The sequence below is a fragment of the Mustela nivalis genome (assembly GCF_964662115.1).
Source record: "Mustela nivalis genome assembly, chromosome: 5".
Taxonomy (NCBI): Eukaryota; Metazoa; Chordata; class Mammalia; order Carnivora; family Mustelidae; genus Mustela; species Mustela nivalis.
Genome location: NC_139024.1, coordinates 32338851 through 32359483, shown reverse-complemented (window position 1 = coordinate 32359483; position 20633 = coordinate 32338851).

The following is a 20633-nucleotide window of genomic DNA, read 5'->3' as shown; positions in this document are numbered from 1 at the left end:
TGGAAAATATAACCCAAGCCAAAGCAGTTTATCAATGCAATAGAGGGGGAAAAAAAAGTCTAAAAATGTTTTGAAAGGATGTTAGCACATGTAGTTTGTAGATGAGAAAACTACACTCCGAGAGACTGATTGGCCAAGATTGCATCGGTGGCAGAACGAGGATTAGAGTACGTCATTTGCCTCCCTGTCACGGCCGCTTCCTGTGGTATCATATACCTGGAATGGTTTGACACCAGACAGTCGGACAATTGATTTGCTTTTCAACAGGTAGCTGTTGCATTATGTAAGCAGTGTGGAAAGACATTTGCAAAACCTTATTAGGAATATGAGTATGACATTCTGATTACTGAAGGGAACCGTTGTAGACCAGAAAGCTGTACTTTCTCGAACACAGCAATCCTCAGATTAGAATAAGTAATTTGGTCAAGCACCAACTCAAAATCAATCATGCTGCAAAAAAAGGATATGAAAGTTCAGTATGTGCTGGGTACTGGGCATAAAAATGGAAAAGGCAAGGCTTTGCCCTCACAGAGAAACTTACAGTTACATACATCTCTCCAGTTCTTGTATTTTGTATCCTTCTGGCCAAGAAGCATTGATATACAAGGACCCCAATAAAGAGCAAAGTATTATTTTCAGATTTTTCTTTAAATATGTATAAAATATTTCCCATTATTCAGCTGTCAATTAAGTTTACAGTTTTAAAACATGTCATCTATTCAGAGATGCAAACCATTATCTAAAGTGCCTAAGTGTAAAGGGAGTCTGTCTCTGCCAAGGATTCCTCATCTTCCTGACTTCTCAACATTAGAGTGGCCTGGGGCTCCGTGTTCAGACATTTTCTTTTCTATCTACATTCATTTCCTCAGTGATCTCATCCAATCTCGTGACTTTAAATACCATCTATATGCTGACAATTTGCAAATTTATAACCTTAGCTTAGAACTTTCCCCTCAACTCCAGACACATATATCTAACTGCCTATTTGACATCTTCACTTCAATGTCTAAAAAAACCCCTCAGACTTACTACTTCGAAAACCATGGCCTTGCTCCCTTCTGCTGTTCCTGCAGGTGGACTCATGTCAGTAAATGGTAAATCCATTCTTCCGGTTGCTTGAGTTATAACCATGGAATCATTTTTAACTCCTTTTTTTATCTTATGTCCCCCCGTGTTCAGGAAATCTGGGCTGTACTTTAAAAAATTACCACTTGTCATCACCTCCCCTGCTACTACCCTGGTCCAGGTCACAATCCGCTCCTGCCTGGATTACCCCTCCAGCCTCCTACCTAATCTCCCTGTTTTCACTTTTGCTTACCTGCAGTCTGTTTATTAGGGCAGCGTCCAAGGTGATCATTCCACCTCTCTACTCAAATTTACCCTATAGTTGCCCATTTCACTCAGATAAAATCCCAGCGCCTTTACGATTACCTGGATGGCCCCACTTCCCCACATTTGCCGTCTCTCTCTCTTCATTTCCTCTCTGAACTCACCTCCTACTGCCCGTCCCCCTTGTTCACTGGACACCATTGGCTGGAGCCCTTGATGTAGGATTCCTCAGGGCCTTTGTACTGGCTGTTCCCTCTGCCTGGAGGGCGGTTAACCCAGATTCATGCATTTCCTTTAAGTTTTCACTCAAGTGAAAACTTTTCTGGACTCCTTCTCTAGAACTGCAAACCATATACCAAAGCACACATTTGCAGAATGCATCAAAGCCATGATTTTAGAATTATTAAGCTTCAGTATTTTTTTTTAAGACATTGAAGTGAACAGGCAGTTAGATAAAACACACACAAGCGAAGTTCCCCACTTGTTTTTTAAAGTCAAGTTTTCTTGGGGCACAGCTACACCTATTTGTTTATGTACTGTCTGTGGCTGTTTCCTTAGGGCCTCAAGAGACAAAAATATTTATTTTCTAGCCCTTCACAGAACCAACTTTCCAACCCCTGTGAGTAGAATATTCAGAAGAACAGGGGTCTTATTTTATGCTCTTCTTTGTTACTAGTGTCCCAGGGTCATGCCCAGCACGTATCAGGTACTCGGCAAGAATGTGTAGCCTGGTGAATGAACGAGCAAATGAATGGATGAAGTGTAACTGTCTGTACACTTTAAGGAACTGGACGGGAGAGTGAGACTGAGTTGCCCTCCCATATGCCCAAGGATATTCAGCACACATTTTAGAGGGTTTTGAGGAGGTTCTTTTTGTTGTTTTTCAATTAAGAAAAACATTTCTTTATGTCATTTTCTTTATATCATTCATCTTAAGTAACAGTGGTTGTTTCTTAGTGTTGGCTTAAAATAAAGCATAAAACAACTGGTAGAGGTATTGTTATTGTGCTAGTTATATTGTTACAGAAGCACAACTATAATAGAGACATTAAATAAGCCTGTTGAGAGAGCAGTTCCGTAGGATGAAAATTGCCTAAAGTACCAAATGAGATCACCTGCAGGACCTTTTCAGGACTGTTTCCATCTTGTTACCTACAAAGTGAGAGACCAAACTTAAACCGTTTTGAATGCAAGATTATAGAAACTGTGGGTCACTTAAATCCAGCAAAAAATATAGAGTCCTCTTGGCTTTATACTTTTAAGTGACAAAATAACCTATTGCTTCCAATGAAAAGGTGAGGTTGAGAGTACTTTGTTTGATCTCGGATCTCTCGTGGCACTAGAAATTTCAGTAGTAAAACCCAAACCGATGTTTCCTTTCTTTCCTGGGGAACCAGTCACAAAGGACTTGGCACAAAGGACCCTTCACTTTGGAGGGGTTCAGACTCTAAGAGGAAAAAGGTTTCCTCTCTTTTAGGTGATACCCCAACCCTCCATTCAAAAAACATGGATTTCTGGCTTAGACTGATTGATGGCAAAAATGACAAAACCTTGAGCAGTCTGTTAGCTTGAGCTGAAAAATGTGCTCAGCTAACTGCCTTAAACATTTTAAAATATAACTCGCTAGCTGTAGTAAAGGCTGTCGAGCTGAGATTTGGGATTAATTGTTCACTGTTCAACATGATTTGTGAATAATTGTGGAACCATAGCAATTAAATTGTACTTTCTACAAAACAGGCAGCACATGCCTCCTGCTTTAGAGAAGCCCATGTTTTGGGGTGTGTGTGTGTGTGTTTCACAGATTAGCAAACCTCTGTATTCTATTTGGATGTACAGGTGACATCCCTCTTTGAGTCTTCAGGACCCTGAGACCTCTGGGATATGTGCTATGTCATAAACTTGAATGATGAAAAAGCAGCAGGGCTCCTTCAGCCCCTAATTGGAACCACTCGATGTAGCAAAGAAACCGAGCAACTCTTTATTATTTCATTTAATGGGTGTTTTACATTCACAAATCATTCATCAGTATCATCTGAAAGTGAGAAATGATAAGCACAGTGATATTTGGCACAATACATCCGGTTTGTTACCCAAGAGTTGGTGTGTAGGTACGAAAGTAGTAGCGATGAAGTCATCGCCTGGAGGGGAGGCAGAAGGGGACGTGGTGTTCAGTTCTGGCTGAATTCCCAGGTTTCGGCCCGTGTGAGTCTACCGGAATCCGTGATAATGTTTTCTGTCATGGTTGTAAAATACTTCCAGAGAAACATAAAGTTTTTATGAGAAGAATAGTAAAAGAGATAACTTCTTCTATGCCTGGGGGTTAATATTTGTTCTTGTTAGGCTCAGTTGAGGAGAGCAGAGGTTGAGATGGAGAAATGAATGTACAAAGCTTCGAGTATGCTGCTACTCACGGTACATAGTCCCTTCCCGGATCGGCACAACTGCCCGGATTTAGAAGCCCCGACAAATCCCCAAGTCACTAAATGGAAACATTGGCTTTGTGTAGGTCACAGGCCCCATCACATTTTTCTTTCCCCTCCCTTTCCTTCCTTTTTTTCCCCATTAGGATGATAGAATTATTTTTGTATAGGTTTCCAGGTTTCAAATATTATTTATTTAGAATCGTTTATTGTAATATGTCAGTGAGGTTTAGCGACCTTCCCAAAGAATGGGAATGTTAGGTTGCTCCAACCACATGCTGTCAGAGACTATTTTAAGTGCCCTGTTTCATCAAGCAAATGCAGTTAGTTAAATTGAATTTGGAAGATTTTCTCCTCTTTGTGATGAATAGAGAATGATTACCATACCTGTGATACTCCTGACTTCCCTTTTGTACAAGTAGAGTAGTCATTCTGATCTTGAAGTTTATTAGAGCTTTAAGCTGTCAGGATATTACTGTCAGTTTCAAGAAAAGAAAGAGTTACTGATGTAAAATTAATTTATTGAATGGAATTGTTTTGCCCTCAGGGAATAACATCACCATTTAATTTAATTTCCCCATCATATTGTCTCATTTGCGAAGGAAAAAATAACTTTTCTTTTTAACAGAATAAAGTGCATTATGCTGAATGGTGTACTTCATCCTTACAGGTTTTACTTGTTCTAGATCATCAGTTGTCATAACAACGTGATATATTGTGCAGTAACTCTTGCTTGCTGAATTTGGGAAAACAGCCCTGGTTTTGATATTTACTTATAAAAAAATGTTAGGAGGATTTAGTAACATTTATAAAAGTTCTTCTCTGGTTACTCTTTTTATTATTAAACAATTTCACTGTACACTGTCCTAAACACAAATATTTTAAAAGTACATCTATTTATATTTTTAAATAAGCTCTGAAATCACCAATGTCCTTGTCACTAGCAGTGTTCTCCGGGTTGGCTCAAAGACCCAGCTCTGGTCTCCTGGGATCCAGAACACAGGTGCACTTGGCCTAGTAGATGGGATTGGAAGGACATCGATACAAACACTAAACAAAGAGCTGAGCATTTAAGCCACTTTTCAAGGAGAAGCCTGCAGAGGCACTGGAGGCAAAGGTGGAGTCTCGGAGAAAACTACTCTCTTGATGCATGAAATACTAAGACTCCTTTTGAGTCCTGTTCCCAGAGGATATTTCTTTACAGACAGCAGTTGCGTATCACACTAGAAAGTTTTGTCATATATACATAGATCCAGGAAAATAAATAAACTATGCTAGTTACAAAATGAAATCCGCAAGGACTTCATTTCTCTGTGTGTGTGTATTCTATTAAAGCAGCACAGTCTTAACACCTTCCTTTCCCCCTTGAATTGAGCCATAATGGAAAATCAATATTCATCCGGCGACACTTTTTGGGCACTTATTATGTAAAATGCATAATATTTACCTCTACAGTTTGTAAGAAGATTCAGAGCACACCATTTATAACCTCGCAGAGTTTGCAATCAGATACCAAAGGCAAAATAATTATACCAAGAACATGGATAAGGAATAGAGCCTGGTAGGAAGGCAAATGTCTAGGTCATATATGCACAGGTAGAGCTGTCCTAGCTCTTCAAATCTTGTATATTTTCTTTTAAAAAAATTATTTATTTGTCAGAGAAAGATCACAAGTAGACAGAGAAGCAGACACAGAGAAAGGGGGAAGCAAGCGCCCCGCCTAGCAGAGAGCCCGACATGGGGCTCGATCCCAGGACTCCGAGACCATGACCTGAGCTAAAAGCAGAGGCTCAACCCACTGAGCCACCCAGGTGCTCAAATCTTACATATTTTCAAACTGGTAAATAAAAGCTGTCCCCGCACAGGTGCCCACCCCCAGCCCAGGTCCCCAGCCCCTCTTCAAAGACCTTCATTTTCCCAACTCTTCCTCTGGCAACTGAAATGTTAAACACCTGCACAGCAAGGGGCCATGAAGGACCCTGCTTCACTGAAGGAACTCATTCTGATTGATAAGCTTCCGAACCAATGCCAGTTGTTAAATATGTTGAGCATCATCTCTAACAGAAAGTACTACTAGAGTTGCAGAAGTGTGCAACATAAGGAGCAGCCATTTTGTCATTCAAGAACAGTTGCACATAGTAATTGCATATGGTTCCATCCATGCAAATGGGTATTATAGACATTCAAAGGAAAGAGTGATTGATTGTACCCTGTTGTGTTGAGAAGGCATCTTGACTCTAACTTGGTGGTCTTCAAATTTCAGTGTACATCTGAATCACCTATAAAGCTAGTTAAGACACAGCTTGCAGTAGGGCTGGCTGATGGCCTGAGAATTCCCATTTCTGACAAAGTTCCAGGGTGTTGCTGCTAGTCTTGGAATCACTGAGAGCATAGCAGCTTTCCATTCTTCCTGGGAGAAAGTGTTTTTTTAATTATATAGTTCTTATAAACCAATAAGGAAAAAGACGAGTCTCTCAATTTAAACAATTGTCAACATGCTATATATTGGAAAAACCACCAAAGGAAAATACAAAGGTCAATTAATACAAAAAGTAAAAATCACTAGTTATCAAAGACAAGTAAATTAAAGCAATAAATTATCACTTTTGGAGAATCAATAGCCCAGATGAGAAAATATTAATAATACTCAATGTTTAAAAAGTTAGAGAGAAATGGATGCTCTCATAAACTGCTAGTGGAATTACAAATTGCTAAAACCTTTCTGAAAGGTAATTTGGCAGTATGTCTCAAAAATCTCTCTAATACTTGTACTCTTTGCTCAGATAGCTCTACCTCTAGAAATTAATGCCAGGGACCTCTCCAGAGCTGTACATTAAGATTTACACATGAATGTTTATCAAAGCATTATTTATAATAAAAATTAAGAGTAACCAACCTAAATATTTAACACATAAGATCCACAGGGTAGAATAGTATAAATCATTCAGAAAAAATTCTTAAAGGTTATTCTTAAATGGAAAAAAATGAATAAAGCTGGAAATAGAGCTATACATAGAGCAAAGCTCCAATTTATGCATAAGCTTTCACACATGCAGTGCCTATAGACATAGATATTTGGAAGAAATAGTGGAAGTGATTAGAATTGAAATGTTAACCACTGTTAACTCTGGCTGATGAGATTACAGAGAATTTTTCCTTTTCTTATACATTTCTTCATTTTCCAAATCCTTCCATGATGAACTTTGTAAGGAGTAGTAAACTGGCCCCATGGCTCCAAAGGTTCATTGGTGTTGAAAGAGTAAATTGTTAAAATTTTCCGGGTAAATTGTTCTTGCCTTTTGAGCTGGTGCTTGTGCTTATAGGAATATAGCCTGTCCAAATAAACAGATAAAATATATAATACCTACAAAATTTCATGAATCGGGAAAGCTCCTCACAGCAGTATCTATACTAATATTTACCACCTTTACCAAATGTTCATTAGTTGAGGAAGGATTAAATACATTGTGGTTAATCTATAACCGAGAATTCTAAGCAGCCATTTAAAAGAAGATGCTGTTGAAGATTAATGCCCTGGAAAAAATGGCCATTGTCTAATGTTAAGTGAAAAAAAGCAAATATACAAGCAAATATATGCACAGTGTGATCCCACTTAAAAAAAATCAAAAAATTATGCAAAGAGAAAGACTGGAAGAGGTACACCCCATGTTCACAGTGTTCATCTTATTATAGATAATTTTTATTTTTATATATATTTTTCTAGTAGTCTTATAAATTTTAGATAAACACATAACATTTCTAAAGGAGTATTAAGGGAGTATTCTAAAGGAGTATTAGAGGAGTATTCAAGGAGTATTAAACCAGCAGACTGCCAGCCTTTTCAATGTCAAAGCTCCTTTTCTAAGATTGCAATTGTTCTCCCAGCCATTTGTGCTGCTATTTTTTATCCACCATTTAAAATGCAGAAGTTCAATTTAAAAAAAAAAAAGAAGAAAAAGAATGATTCATTTGGAAAATTTTTTTAAATGGCTAAAATGATATTTTTTAAGATTTTATTTATTTATTTGACAAAGAGCACCAGCAGGCAGAGAGTCAGGTAGAGAACGAGGGGTTAGCAGGCTCCCTGCCAAGCATAGAGCCTGACGTGGGGCTCAATCCCAGGACCCTGAGATCACGACCCGAGCTGAAGGCAGAGGCTCAACCCATGGAGCCACCCAGGTGCCCCAAAATAATGTTTAAAAAGAAGTTCTTTTTTATCTGATTGGAAAATAGTAGTCTAAGCATCACTTTCCCAGAACAGAGACCTTCTGCAAAGCCTCTGGAGGACAGAGGGTTCCTGGCTTCAGTCACTAGTTCTGGCCAGAAGTTCAGAGACTCAAAGCCATTGAACGTACCTAAGAGATTCACACCTTGGGTATAGATCAGCACATCCCTTCTTGCACTCACTCTGGAAAGCAGCAGCCAATAAACACTAAATGGGAATTCAGCTGGGAGCCGAATGGGAAGTACAGAGCCCATAACAGCCTGCCACAAGGTGACCAGCTGGTGACCATCTCTTCCTTTAGTGAACTTCAGTCGTGAATCTGGCTGTCCTGGACCCCTGCCTCAGGTGAACCCAGAGATAGGCACTTGGCCCAAACCAAGCCAATCAAGCTCTCCTCCCCTAGGGCATCCCATGGTTGACACTGGGCATTTCATGGAATGGCCTAAACTCTCCATGAGTTGCTCCTATTGAATCGCCTGGAATGGTTCACATTCTCTGAGTCCTGGTTCTTTAACTTTCCCTTCAGTTCTGGAAGTTACCCAATTTCCTTCCAATATAGTCCTTGTATTTATTTATTTATTTATTTGTTTGTTTGTTAGTTTATAGAGAGAGGGAGAGAGTGTGTGAGTTGGGGGGGGTTGGGGGCAGAGGGAGATGAAGAGAGAGCATCTCAAGCAGGCTCCATGCCCAGCACAGAGCCCAGAGTGGGGCTCTATCCCTCAACCCTGAGTTTGTGACCTAAGCCTAAATCAAGAGTTGGACGCTTACCTGACTGAGCCACCCGGGCACTCCTAAATTCCTTGTTTGTAATTGTCAGTGAACATTTCCATAAATTACAATGCAATGTGTAGCCAAAACTCAAACTGTGTAGAGAAGGCAGAGTGGGTTTAGGAGAGAAAACAGCAAAGGCTCTGGTGAAACCTGGTCAGGGGTGTCACCCACACATAAAGCATAAAGCACAAACCACATAAAGCATAACGAAGTAGGCCTGGTTACACCCCCTCGAGGGACATCGTGAGAATGGGCTTCTTACTCAGTCCTGTACTGAGGCTTTGGCCATATCGATCTACTTCCTTTCCATCAGAAGAGCTGGGCGGCTTCGAGTCTTACTGTGGTCTTGGTAAAGGCTCTCCCTCTGCTGGGAGTACTGCCATCACCACCACCACCCTTCAACTACCGAAGTCCTAATTGTCTTTAAGATCTTAGCTTGATATCATTCTTTAGAGAAATCTGTGTTACAGAGACAAAGCAGATTTCCCAAACTTCTTAGAAGCATTAATAGTAATTATAATTCAATTACTGACTTTAGAGTTAGGTATTCAGTGTTTGTCCAGTCTGCAATAATATACATCCCATGACTATACAGAACCATGGTTTTCTCATATATCCTGGTGTCATGTCCATTAGCATCTATCGGGTTCCTAGCAAAAAAAGCCGTGTGTCTCGTAGGTAGTCAGGTATCTGCTGAAGGAAGAAATGATCTGATGAGATAGGGTATATGAAAACTTGGGAAAAAATAATACAAGAGGATGGAAACAAGGGGTACAGGAGAGTTCCACACTCCAAAATGAGTACATTTGTGTGACTTACTTTCCCAATATCACATAGTCACTGTAGGTCACTGAATGCCAGCAAACTTAACTGCTTTTCCTTCTGAGGACTGATCTGGAAGAGGATGGTTTCAAAAGTGCAGCCTGAAAGGCCGCAGTGTCTCAGAGGGTCATTAGCAGAATCGCAGTGTAGCTTCAGCAACCCCATGCACCCCAAAGGCACTCCAAATAACACAAGGTCATATTTAAAACAGTATTTTCTAGGGGACCCCTGGGTGACTCAGTCACTTAAGTGTCAGGCTCCTGGTTTCAGCTCAAGTCATGATCTCAGGGTTGAGAGGTCGGGGCTCCCCAGTCAGCTGGGAGTCTGTTTGAGAGCCTCTCCCTCTGCCCCTCCCCCCTGCCCATGTACATGCTCTCTCTCTCTCAAATAAATGACACATCTTTAAACAAACAAGCAGAACAGTTTTTCTAAGCAAAGGCAGGCATAAGGTGAGTGGCTCTCCCTGCAGCAAGATTTCCACCCCTAACCCCTCCTACATAGACTCTGGAGATGGCACTCTGGTTGAGGCTTTGTCCAATTCCTGTTCCACTTCAGATCAGTGGACAAGAAACAGGTGCCATGGCAGCCAGTGACCTGACCCAAAGGATAATAGGGAATTAGTGTTTGTACTGGAGAGTGAGGAGAAAAAGGACTGAGCATTATCACCTGAACTGCAAGAGAATTATGTTAACAAATCCAGTGTAAGAACAAAGAACAGTTTGCAGAAGAAACAAAATCATCAAAGATGTACCTTGCTCAATGGTCTTGTGTTCTGTACTGTTTCAGATCTACCACTAGGAAGGTAATAGCAATATTTGTCCATGCAACAAAGATACAATTTTACAATTATTTTCATGGTAAAAAACAGCATATTTCTCTCCCAACTGTCTCTGAGGCCTTCGTTTACAAGCTCTGGGAGGGGAGCCTGAAATAATATGAAAGTTGTGGGTGAGAAAAAATAAGCAAAAGCATTCCTTTGAAATGTTCTTAATAAATTTTTAAATTAATTTCCAGGCTGATAGGTCTCAGGAATCAATTTAAACTATTTAACTCACCATGCAAGAATGAAATTATTTAAAAAAAAAAAAGTCAAGCTGAAAAATTTCGAAGGCTATGTGCAGAAAGCCTTCAGCAGACAGCAGGAAGGAGAACTACAGGCTTATAATGGGATTAGGAGGGTTTTTTTCCTCTTGGAAAAGTGCTCACTGAAGAGTACTAAGAGGTCCAATTAAAAACCCCATTATACTCTTATGAATAGTTGAGATTTCAAAAACTCATCCTAAGATAAGAGTTCTAACCAGCTGATACTAGCTGATCCTAACCTGGTTGAGAGGTTTTTGTTTTTTGTCTTTTTAAATCATATCTTGAGTTCTATCTTTACAGAAGTTTACATTGTAGGTGCTAGACTATCTCTCTTCCCTTCAAAATGTGTCTGTTCCTGGATTTTCTATATACATACAAATAAACACCAACTCTGTATATCCTATTACTCCATTAAGAGAAAGAAAAGTATCCTCATACTCTCATAGCTTTGGTCTCTCAGACGGAGCAAAACAGAGTAGAAGAAATCTAAATTTTTCAGGCAGTTGATAAAGTCTTGACATGTTTATGCAAATATAAACCAATGCCAAATGTTCTCGTTGGGTATACACCTAGAATACAGGGCTAGAAACTCTTCCTCGTCCAACCTTTGCATTTCTGGCTGTAGTGATGGGTGAAAGTGTAAGTTTCATAAGTATTTGGGTTATTTAATGAGAGTAGTGTTCCTCCCAGTGGTGTCTCGTTTTTATAATTCATATTCCTTGGATTGGGAAATTAAGAGCCAAGCATTTCTTCTAGCCTAGGCTTCTTTTTAATTCAGTTCAACTCAATTCAGTTCCATTCAATTCCACCTTGCAACTACTTAACTAACTCTTTCCCTCTTCAGAACCGGATTAGTGCATGTTAAATAAGCCCAAGAACCTGCCTGCTTCATTCCTTTACTCATCTACTCTTCATTTAGTAGCAAAGATGTAAAGCATTCATCTAATTGACCATGGAGATCTCTCTGTTTTTCTCTGTCTCTCTCTCTCTATGTTATTATATTATATACACATAGTTTTCTATGTATATGTATAAATACCTATTAAATATAGAATCTAAATATCTTTCTATCCATTTCTTTTAGGAGGATTTTACAAAGTATTTTTAGAGGAAAGTTAGGAAAATAAATTTTACCTATATAGTTCCTTACCCTACCTACATAGGCTTACACACTCATTCACTCACACCCACATGCACACTCACACACATTCTTTTTTCCTTATTTGAATCAGTCACCACAGCTGCCAGTGCCTCAGGGGTTTTAAACATCAATCAGTTTCACAGCTGGAGGCAGAGTGATCTACAGCAATAAAGCTTTAAGTGCTTCCTTTTCTGATATAATTTGATTCTTCCATTAGAGCACTCTTTTCTCTCTCTCTCTTTCTTTCGTTTGTTCTTTCTTTCTTCCTTTCGACTAGAGCAAATGTTCTCTGTCCATACCAGGGCAAATAAACAGTTACCTTAAAGAAGCAGAAGGTATTACCCACCAGTTAGAACGCTGGGTGGAGAAAATCAATCCAATACCCCTTACTTCTCCGCTGCTGAGTTTCTCACCCTCATAGCTAGGAGATTTGCCACACTCCTACTTCCTCAGGGCTGCTGGTGACCTTGGTTCTGCTGCTCTGGAAGTGAATTCTGGTAGTTATAGTAGAACAAATAACAGTGGCTTTATTGAATATATTCTTGGCTTTCTAATCCTGTAGAATTCAATGAAAAATACAGAAAGGTGTTATGACAATCACTGTCCTATTCCCCGCCCATAGGACCCAAAATGCTTAAGTTTCAAAGTTTCTCCACCAGCTAGAAAGCAAACCTTGGATCACCAATTTTAGATGATCTTAAACATGATCTATTTCTATCTTTACCAGTGTCTCTCTGATAAGCTCACTGTAGTCATTACTCTTTAGTTTTGTAGGTGTTTTTATTTTGTTTTGTTTTCTTTTGTTTTTAGTTTTTTTATTTGCTCTATATATGAGAGAGACAGACAGACAGATGGGAGGGGAGGGGCAGGCACAGAGTGAAGGAGACTCCCCGCTGAGCAGGGAGCCCCAAGCAGGGCTCCATCCCCGCACCCTGGGATCATGACCTGAGCAGAAGGCAAAGCCTCAGCCCACTGAGTCACCCAGGCACCCCGTTTTGTAGGTTTTTTTTTTTTTTTTAAATTTTAAAATGTACAAGAAAGGGTAGAAAACAGTCTGAATGCCACCAAACTTTGACAATGATAGTTGCAAAGAATTAGTTGTCGTTAAGCTTGTGCATTCAAAGATTAACCGTCAGAGTGGGTCAGAATCCAGGTATGGAACATAACTTTGTGCTTTCGTTCCTATCGAAGAAGACTGATTGGAATATTCGGGTTTGTTTTGCATTGTTTTTTTCCCTCAAAAGACAGAATTTTGGCAACAAAAATCCAGATGATTTTTTAACAAAACCAGCAATCGCATCTCAACTGGAAGCCTGCTAGCCCGGTCCGCTGCCGCCGCCAGCACTCCTTTCCAGCTGTAATGCTGGCCACTGCCCTTCTCCTGGCTCTACAAAGTTTCTCTCTTGCTATATTTTTAGCTTGATCATCCCTTAGAAATTGTTAGGCGAATCTTCATTTAGGCAGTCTATTCGATAGTTAGAAAGCATGAATCTATAAAGCCAGTGTGTACCGAACTTCATCGTTGATGGAATCCGCATCCTCAGACCTCCTTAGCCCTGTACTGCCCCAGCTCCCCACTTTATTTTTAAATATTTTATCTATTTATTTATTTGACAGAGAACGAGAGGTCACAAGCAGTCAGAGAGGCAGGCAAAGGTGTGGGGGGGAGCAGGCTCCCTGCTGAGCAGAGAGCCCAATTCAGGGCTCAATTCCAGGACCCTCAGATCTTGACCTGAGCCGAAGGCAGAAGCTTAACCCACTGAGCCACCCAGGTGCCCCCAGCTCCCCACTTTTTACAGGGGAGAAATCCAAAGCTTGGGAAACTGAAATTTGGGCCCCAATTTTTCTAAATCCCTTTTGCTATGGACTGAATTGTACCCACCTGGGCCCCTGATTCATATGTTGAAGCCCAAACTCTCCATGTGACTGTATTTGGAGATAAGACCTTTAGACAGGTAATTAAGTTTAATTAAGGTCATGGTGGTGAGACCTAATCTGATAGGCCTGAGGCTTTGTACAAAGAGGAAGAAATACACATTTTTTTCTCTCCACCATGTCAGAACATAGAGAAAAGGTGACCATCAGTAAGCCAGGAAGAACACTCCCAACAGGAACAAATCCTGCTTTCTGGCCTTTAGAATGGTGAGAAAATAAATGTCTTTTGTCGAAGCCACAAAGTCTATGGTATTCTGTTAGGGCAGCCCCAGTTAAGACATCTAACTTCCCAATTATTTATTTATTTATTTTGTATTTTATAACAGCATGCTGAGCTCAAATTTTTTATAAAAGATCCAGTTCTGGGGCGCCTGGGTGGCTCAGTGGGTTAAGCCTGTGCCTTTGGCTCAGGTCATGATCTCAGGGTCCTGGGATTGAGTCCTGCATCGGGCTCTCTGATGGGCAGGGAGCCTGCTTATTTCTCTCTCTCTCTCTCTCTCTCTGCCTGCTTGTGATCTCTCTCTGTCAAATAAATAAATAAAATCTTAAAATAAAAAAAAAAAAAAGATCCAGTTCTACTATGGAACACTGAGTGCAATATGGAGGGTTCCTGATAAAATGGGTCTACTGGCCAAGCACACCATCAATAATCGTGCCCACTGCCTGTGTCTGAGCCAGAACAGACACATCAGGAGCTTAAACACCACCTGTTTTTATTGTGTCAAATTTGTCTAGCTTCAAATGCACACAAATGGAGCTAGTTTTCATTTATATTTATTCTCTAAGTGCCTGCTCTTTGGTTTAGTTTTTCCAAGTTGGTGTGATGCCCACTACCTTGTTTTGTTCCTATCTCCTTATCTTCCTTTTCCATCTTCTCTTTCTACTTTCTTTTTGTCCTAGAGTGTTGCAATAATTTTATCAAAAACCCTACAATCTGTTCTAGAAGTTTATTTTTCTTTATTCAGGATTCACAAGGGGACCCTTCTTGAATGAATGCCTTTGTCTCTCTTTGAGACAAAAACAATGGGGGGGGGGTGTGGATTATATCCCCGCTTGGGCCAGAGTAAAAATTAGTTTTTTCCCAGGTGTTTACTTTTCAGATAGTCAATTTATCTCATATTCTATATTAAATTTTAAGAGCTCTATTTAGAATTATAAATAAGTATTCGTTAGCAACTCACATATTTGTTTTTGAGTTTTTAATTGGCTACGGTATTTTAAGGAAAAAAAAAAAGAAATATGTTATACTCCAGTCTTCCTACAATTGTGCTTTGGTGCCATCTTTCTTTTCCAACCCATTGCATTGAACTTCTCTTAAAGAGGGAAGTAAAACTCCTAAGCCCATCTCTTGAGGCTCTTCATGACGGAGTCCCTTCCTCCCAGCCTTGATTCTCTTGGGTCCCTTACAGGTTTCCTTGCCCTTAACAAACTGGTTGACCCCTAGTTTCCCAAAATCACCATGTGCATTTCTATCATTTTGTCACTTTTCCTGAACTGAAATGTCTTCTTCTCTGCCACTCAAGTACCTTCTACCCTTTCTCCACCATTAGGTCCCATGTCCCATCGCTTTCCCCAGACACTTCCACCAACAGTGATTCCTCCTTTCCTGTTCCTTCTCTCCTGTTTCGCCTGGATTGGTCTGTATTTGCTACGTCTATGCTCACCTGTCATAGCATTTATCTTCCGTGTGGAGAGGCCCTGGATCCTTAAGAGTCAATGCTTTCCAACACTCTACTCAAGCACCTGACACGGTGCCAGGCACGTTTCAGATGCTCCTTTGATTTGTCAATGGCGATAATAAACTTGTTCTGTAACTATTCTTACTGCTGTCGCCTGCTACCTAATGTGCAGGAAGCAATTATCATCAGGCAAGTGGTGAGCCAATGCCTTACATCAGTTCCTGCGTTGCCTCTTGCCTCAACCCTCTGACGTAAGTCCCCTTTGCTGTTTCACAAACAAAGAAAATGAGGCTTGAGATGCCAGAGTAGAATGATTATTTCATGACTAAATGGTGGAGAAAGGGACTAAAACAGGTTTTTGCCTTTTCCCTGTCAGATACATCGCTTAACTTTCACAACCGTCTGTCCAGTGACTGGGTTTCATCTCCCAAATGAGAAAATCCAACTCCAAAAGGTTACATAGATTAGTTAAGGTCAGGCAAGGTTTCAGATGTCAGATTCCTCCTGTTTAAGGATAATAGTCTTCAGTACCTGCTGTGGGGTTTGGGAAAGAAAAATACTATACTGCAATGTAATACTTTTTTATTTTCTTTCCTTTTCCTTTTTTTTTTTTTTTTTACCCAAACTTAAATTATATGCTCCCTTTATTTTTTTAATTTAATTTAACTTAATTATTTCCGTGTTCCAAGATTCATTGTTTATGCAACACATCCAGTGTGTGTCCTCCCTTTAAATAAGAATTGCCAAATGCAGATTGAAGAAGTGGTTTAATGATATTTATGAATTAGAAAAAAAAAAAAAACCCTACTTTAACCAATTAATGGATGTCATTCTAGCAAAATTTGTATGTTGGGAAAATAAACTTCCTGAAGTTTGGGACTGTTTCGTGATAATTGATTTTAGGTTGTTACTGTGAGGAAAAACCCAACTCAAATGGCTGGTTCAAGGTATGGCCCAGAGCTTCTGAGCACAGGGCACTTGGCAGAGAGCACGTCTGGAGTCTGCCAAGCAGAGGGATAGGTCTCTTCAGAGAAATACTACATTTTAAAGGAAAAATTTTTTTTCCCCCTCTTCACAGCATTTTCAAATCTTGGCACTAAAGAGGGGGAAAAAAGGTATGTCTTTTCTTTGAAATACTGGCTTTTTCTGAAAAGACCACCCTCTCCCCAAGCCTTGGAAACTTCAAACAGTCTGACCGAGAAGTCAGAACTCCTCTGGTTGAAGAAGCTGTTATCTTGAAAGCTGCTACAGGCTATAAGCTCTTAGAGGGTCCTGGAGCTCAGAGTCTGTTTGTATTCATTTTTAATAAGCTAAATGAAAAGTGGAAGAGAATTCTGAATGTCTGTATAAATGCATACATACATGTACATCCGTAGATGCATAAATTCTTGATTTTTAACATTATAAGTATATAAAATTTAGTTAAATATGCACTTAGGAAATGAAGTATTTTTAAAAAAGATATAAACTTCAAATACAGATGTAAATTTATTTGAAAAATTGTCATTAGGCTTTTTACTAAATATATTCTTATAGCAAATTTCCTGTGAAATTTTAATTGGATTTCATCCTTTTTGTCTTATTTTTATGTGCTTCATATTTCACTACGCTGTAAGAATTTGACACAATTTCCATGTGTTTCTCTTACCTGATATTATAGTTTAAATACATTTTAAGTGCATGAATTAAAGGGCAAAATCCAAAGTCATTGACAAGGGTGAATATTAATTTTAATGTAGCTTCTCTATTTTTGGCACTTCTCTCTGTGAATACTTCCTTGGCCCCTCTAATTGTTACCCTAGCTTTCTACATTAAAAAAAAAGTCCCAAATTAGGCACACAAACGTGCATATGTGTCTAACTGTCCTAGAAATGCATTCCGAGAAGAGAATAATGACCAGAGCATTGAATGACAGTCCACCGTGCTTGGTTTTCCTGCAGTTCCCGTAACTCCAGAGGTCCCAAAGTCTTGAAGAAGAGCATAACGTATCTTTGGGCTACCTGGGACACTCTTTAGACTCTGCTTTACATCCCCTCTATCCACTTTCTGCTCTAGCTGTGGCTCTAACACCCCATCTCACACAGGTGTTACCAGAAATACCTGGCCTCGGTAGCACCCCCTTCCTTTTTGACCAAGGGCTTCTTTGATGACTTGTGACATGCTGTCACAACCAACCAACCCATTCTGGCACTGCACATAAGGGTACAAGGAGTCAGCTTCCCATGGAGTTGAACAGGGACCAATGACAAATAGGATGTAATAGATAAATACATCCTTTAGGTGAACAAATCAGAGCTGCATCTTATACAATTCAGAGGGTCTCCACCTAAATGGAGGCCCAGCTTTCTAGATAATGACGAACTTAATCTACCGTGAACTCCTCCTCCTTCTGGGTGTCACATTATGCCACCTGTTCTCAGCTGTGGATGATTTTGCTCCCTTGTCCCCATTCTCAGAGTATTTGGAAATGTCAGGAGAACTTTTTGTTTGTCACAACTTCAGAGGGAAGGCTATTGGCATCTGGAGGGTAGAAGGCAGGCATGCTACTAAATAGATCTTACAATATATATATTGGGTTTGCCTATGTGATAGGTGCCTGTATAATACACAATACCTATATTGTATATACAAAGCTCCTACAACAAAGAATTACCTGAATCCAAATGAAAGGCCCCATTTTTTAGGGAAATCCAGACCAAGACAGAGGTTACTGGATTCTAGCTATGTTTAAGGAAATCCAGACCAAGACAGAGGTTACTGGGTTCTAGCTATGTTACCTACTACAAAGCATTTTTAATTAAAAATGTGTGTGTGTGTATCAGCTGTCAACTCAAACTGCTTTCTTAGGCTTGCTTAAATTATTCCACCACCCCCCCTTTTTTTTTAAAAAAAGATGGTATTTATTTATTTGAGAGAGAGAGTGAGCATGCACACACATGAAAGAGAGAGAGAGAGGGAGTGCACAAGAAGGGGGATGGGCAGAGGAAGAGGAAGAAGCAGACTCCCCACTGAGTAGGGAGCTGGATGTGGGGCTCCATCCCAGCACCCTGGGATTATGACCTGAGCTGAAGGCGGACCCTTAACTGACCGAGCCGCCCAGGTGACCCTCTATCAACTTTTTAATTCCATGCAAACAGGTCTGCGGGGAGGGGGAAAATACTAAATTAAAATCTAATGACACTTAAAAACTTAATAAAAAATGAAACAAAATCTAATGACCCTTGAAGAAAAGGAGGCTGAAAATCAGCAATTTATGTTCAACATGAACAGGTTTTACAGTAATTGGTTCTGGGCAGCAATGAGCCAAAGTTTGCAAAAAACTTTCCCTGAACCAAGGCTCTTCTTTTTCTAAATGGCAATTCCAACTTTAGTTTTTGAGGGGAACAGTATTTCTTTTTTTACTCAGTGGACTGTGAATTCTTTGGAGACAGGGTCTTGTTTCATCTGTGAATTTCTCAGAACTTTCGGTTTGTCTCTGTGCAGCAAATGTTCAGTTGGTTAGTGAATTTGAGACAGAACCAGGGTTGTGGCCTCGTCTCTTGGTTCTTAGTGCCCTCCTCTTTCCAAGGAACATGGATGGTCTGGGCTGTTTAACCCAAGGACGACCAATGAAGCAGAGCAATCATTCCATAGCCATTGGAAAACAGCATTCTTTGTCATCTCTAAGGATGCATTGCCTATTTTTCTTTTCTTTTCTTTTCTTTTTATTTTTAAAGATTTTATTTAGTTATTTGACAGAGATCACAAGTAGGCAGAGAGGCAGCCAGAGAGAGAGAGAGAGAGAGAGAGGAAAGGAAGCAGGCTTCCCGCTGAGCAGAGAGCCGGGGCATCAATCCCAGGACCCTGGGATCATGACCTGAGCCGAAGGCGGAGGCCTTAACCCACTGAGCCACCCAGGCGCCCCTGCCTGTTTTTCTATCATTTGGGAGTCTTTTAACAGTTCATTTCCATCAGTTTTTGTGTTTAAATATTATCATCAGTTCACTCTTGTTTCCCAAGAGTGAAATGTAAGAAAAGTATCTCAAGATCTGCTGTGTTTGTTTCTACTTCTTAGGGTACAAGACAACAAAATGACTTCTTCTCTAAAAGAGTTGGTTACTTTCAGATACGGGTTAAATCTCTGAATTCCTTAAACTCCTCTACAGCTACAAAATGGCCAAACGAGAAGAAAACACTTTGGAAAACATTCGGATCCTCCAGTTATACTCCCAACTGGGAACTTTTCACCTCAATATTCAATTATATCTTAAAAATTCAGTAAAATTAAGGAAAGAGGATTCTACTCATTCTTCTGGTGCTGTTAAATCTGAATGGAGATTTGAAACCGTGAAGATAGTTCAGCTAACCCGAGTCCCTCATTTCGGGAATGAGAACGTTTAACTTCTCTCTGGGCAGACCTCGAAGAGCCTGCCCTGATCGCTGGTGGATTGGGTCGCTTCCTCGGAGCAGAATTTTCTTTAATTACAGAGCAGTGGCATCGCTGTCTTCCAGTTCTGCCTGTGTCTTCTAAAGAGCCAATCATGGCATTAGTATCAGCTGCAGCACTCAAGTGGAAGAGGAAAACAAGAACGTAGACGAGTGAACAAATTATAGTTTTTCATGCTTATAATGCACCTTTTCAAACAAAGAGAAAAGATATGTAACCTTGAATGAACTTTTGACTTCAGTTCTGCTCCCTGACCAATGGCCTGGAATCCCTTGGCCTTCTCCTTCCCAGGGAGGAACAATAATATGATATACATTCTCCTAAAACATCCGCAGAGGTTTAAAGATCCATGTTCCAAATGCATCCTGGGGACAAAAAAAAAAAAAAGAAAAAGAAAAAAAGAAAAAAGAAAATGGCTTGGGAATATGTAATAGTTTTATTAATTCACCTTTATAATGAATCATTAAAAGTGAGCCCAGAGCAACCTACCTGTTGTGGCTTCTTGCTCCAAGCTTTCTCTGTGCTCCCTACTCTGAACCTGAAACTTTGTTGAGAATGTGCATCCACGGTTTCAAGGTTCGTTAATCATACTCCCTGCTGCATATGCTTTCTGCTGTGCTGTGATGCTCAATGAGATTCCTATATTTATGCAAAATATTAACAGAACTTTTTTTTATTAAAGATGTGCTTTATTAATCTTAATAAATCATAGTTTGTTGGATCCTTTCTGACGCTTCTCAAGTAAAATGGGGCTTGACTGTGCAGTAACAGTGTTTATGTCATGCTTGAATTGTTTAAGGTG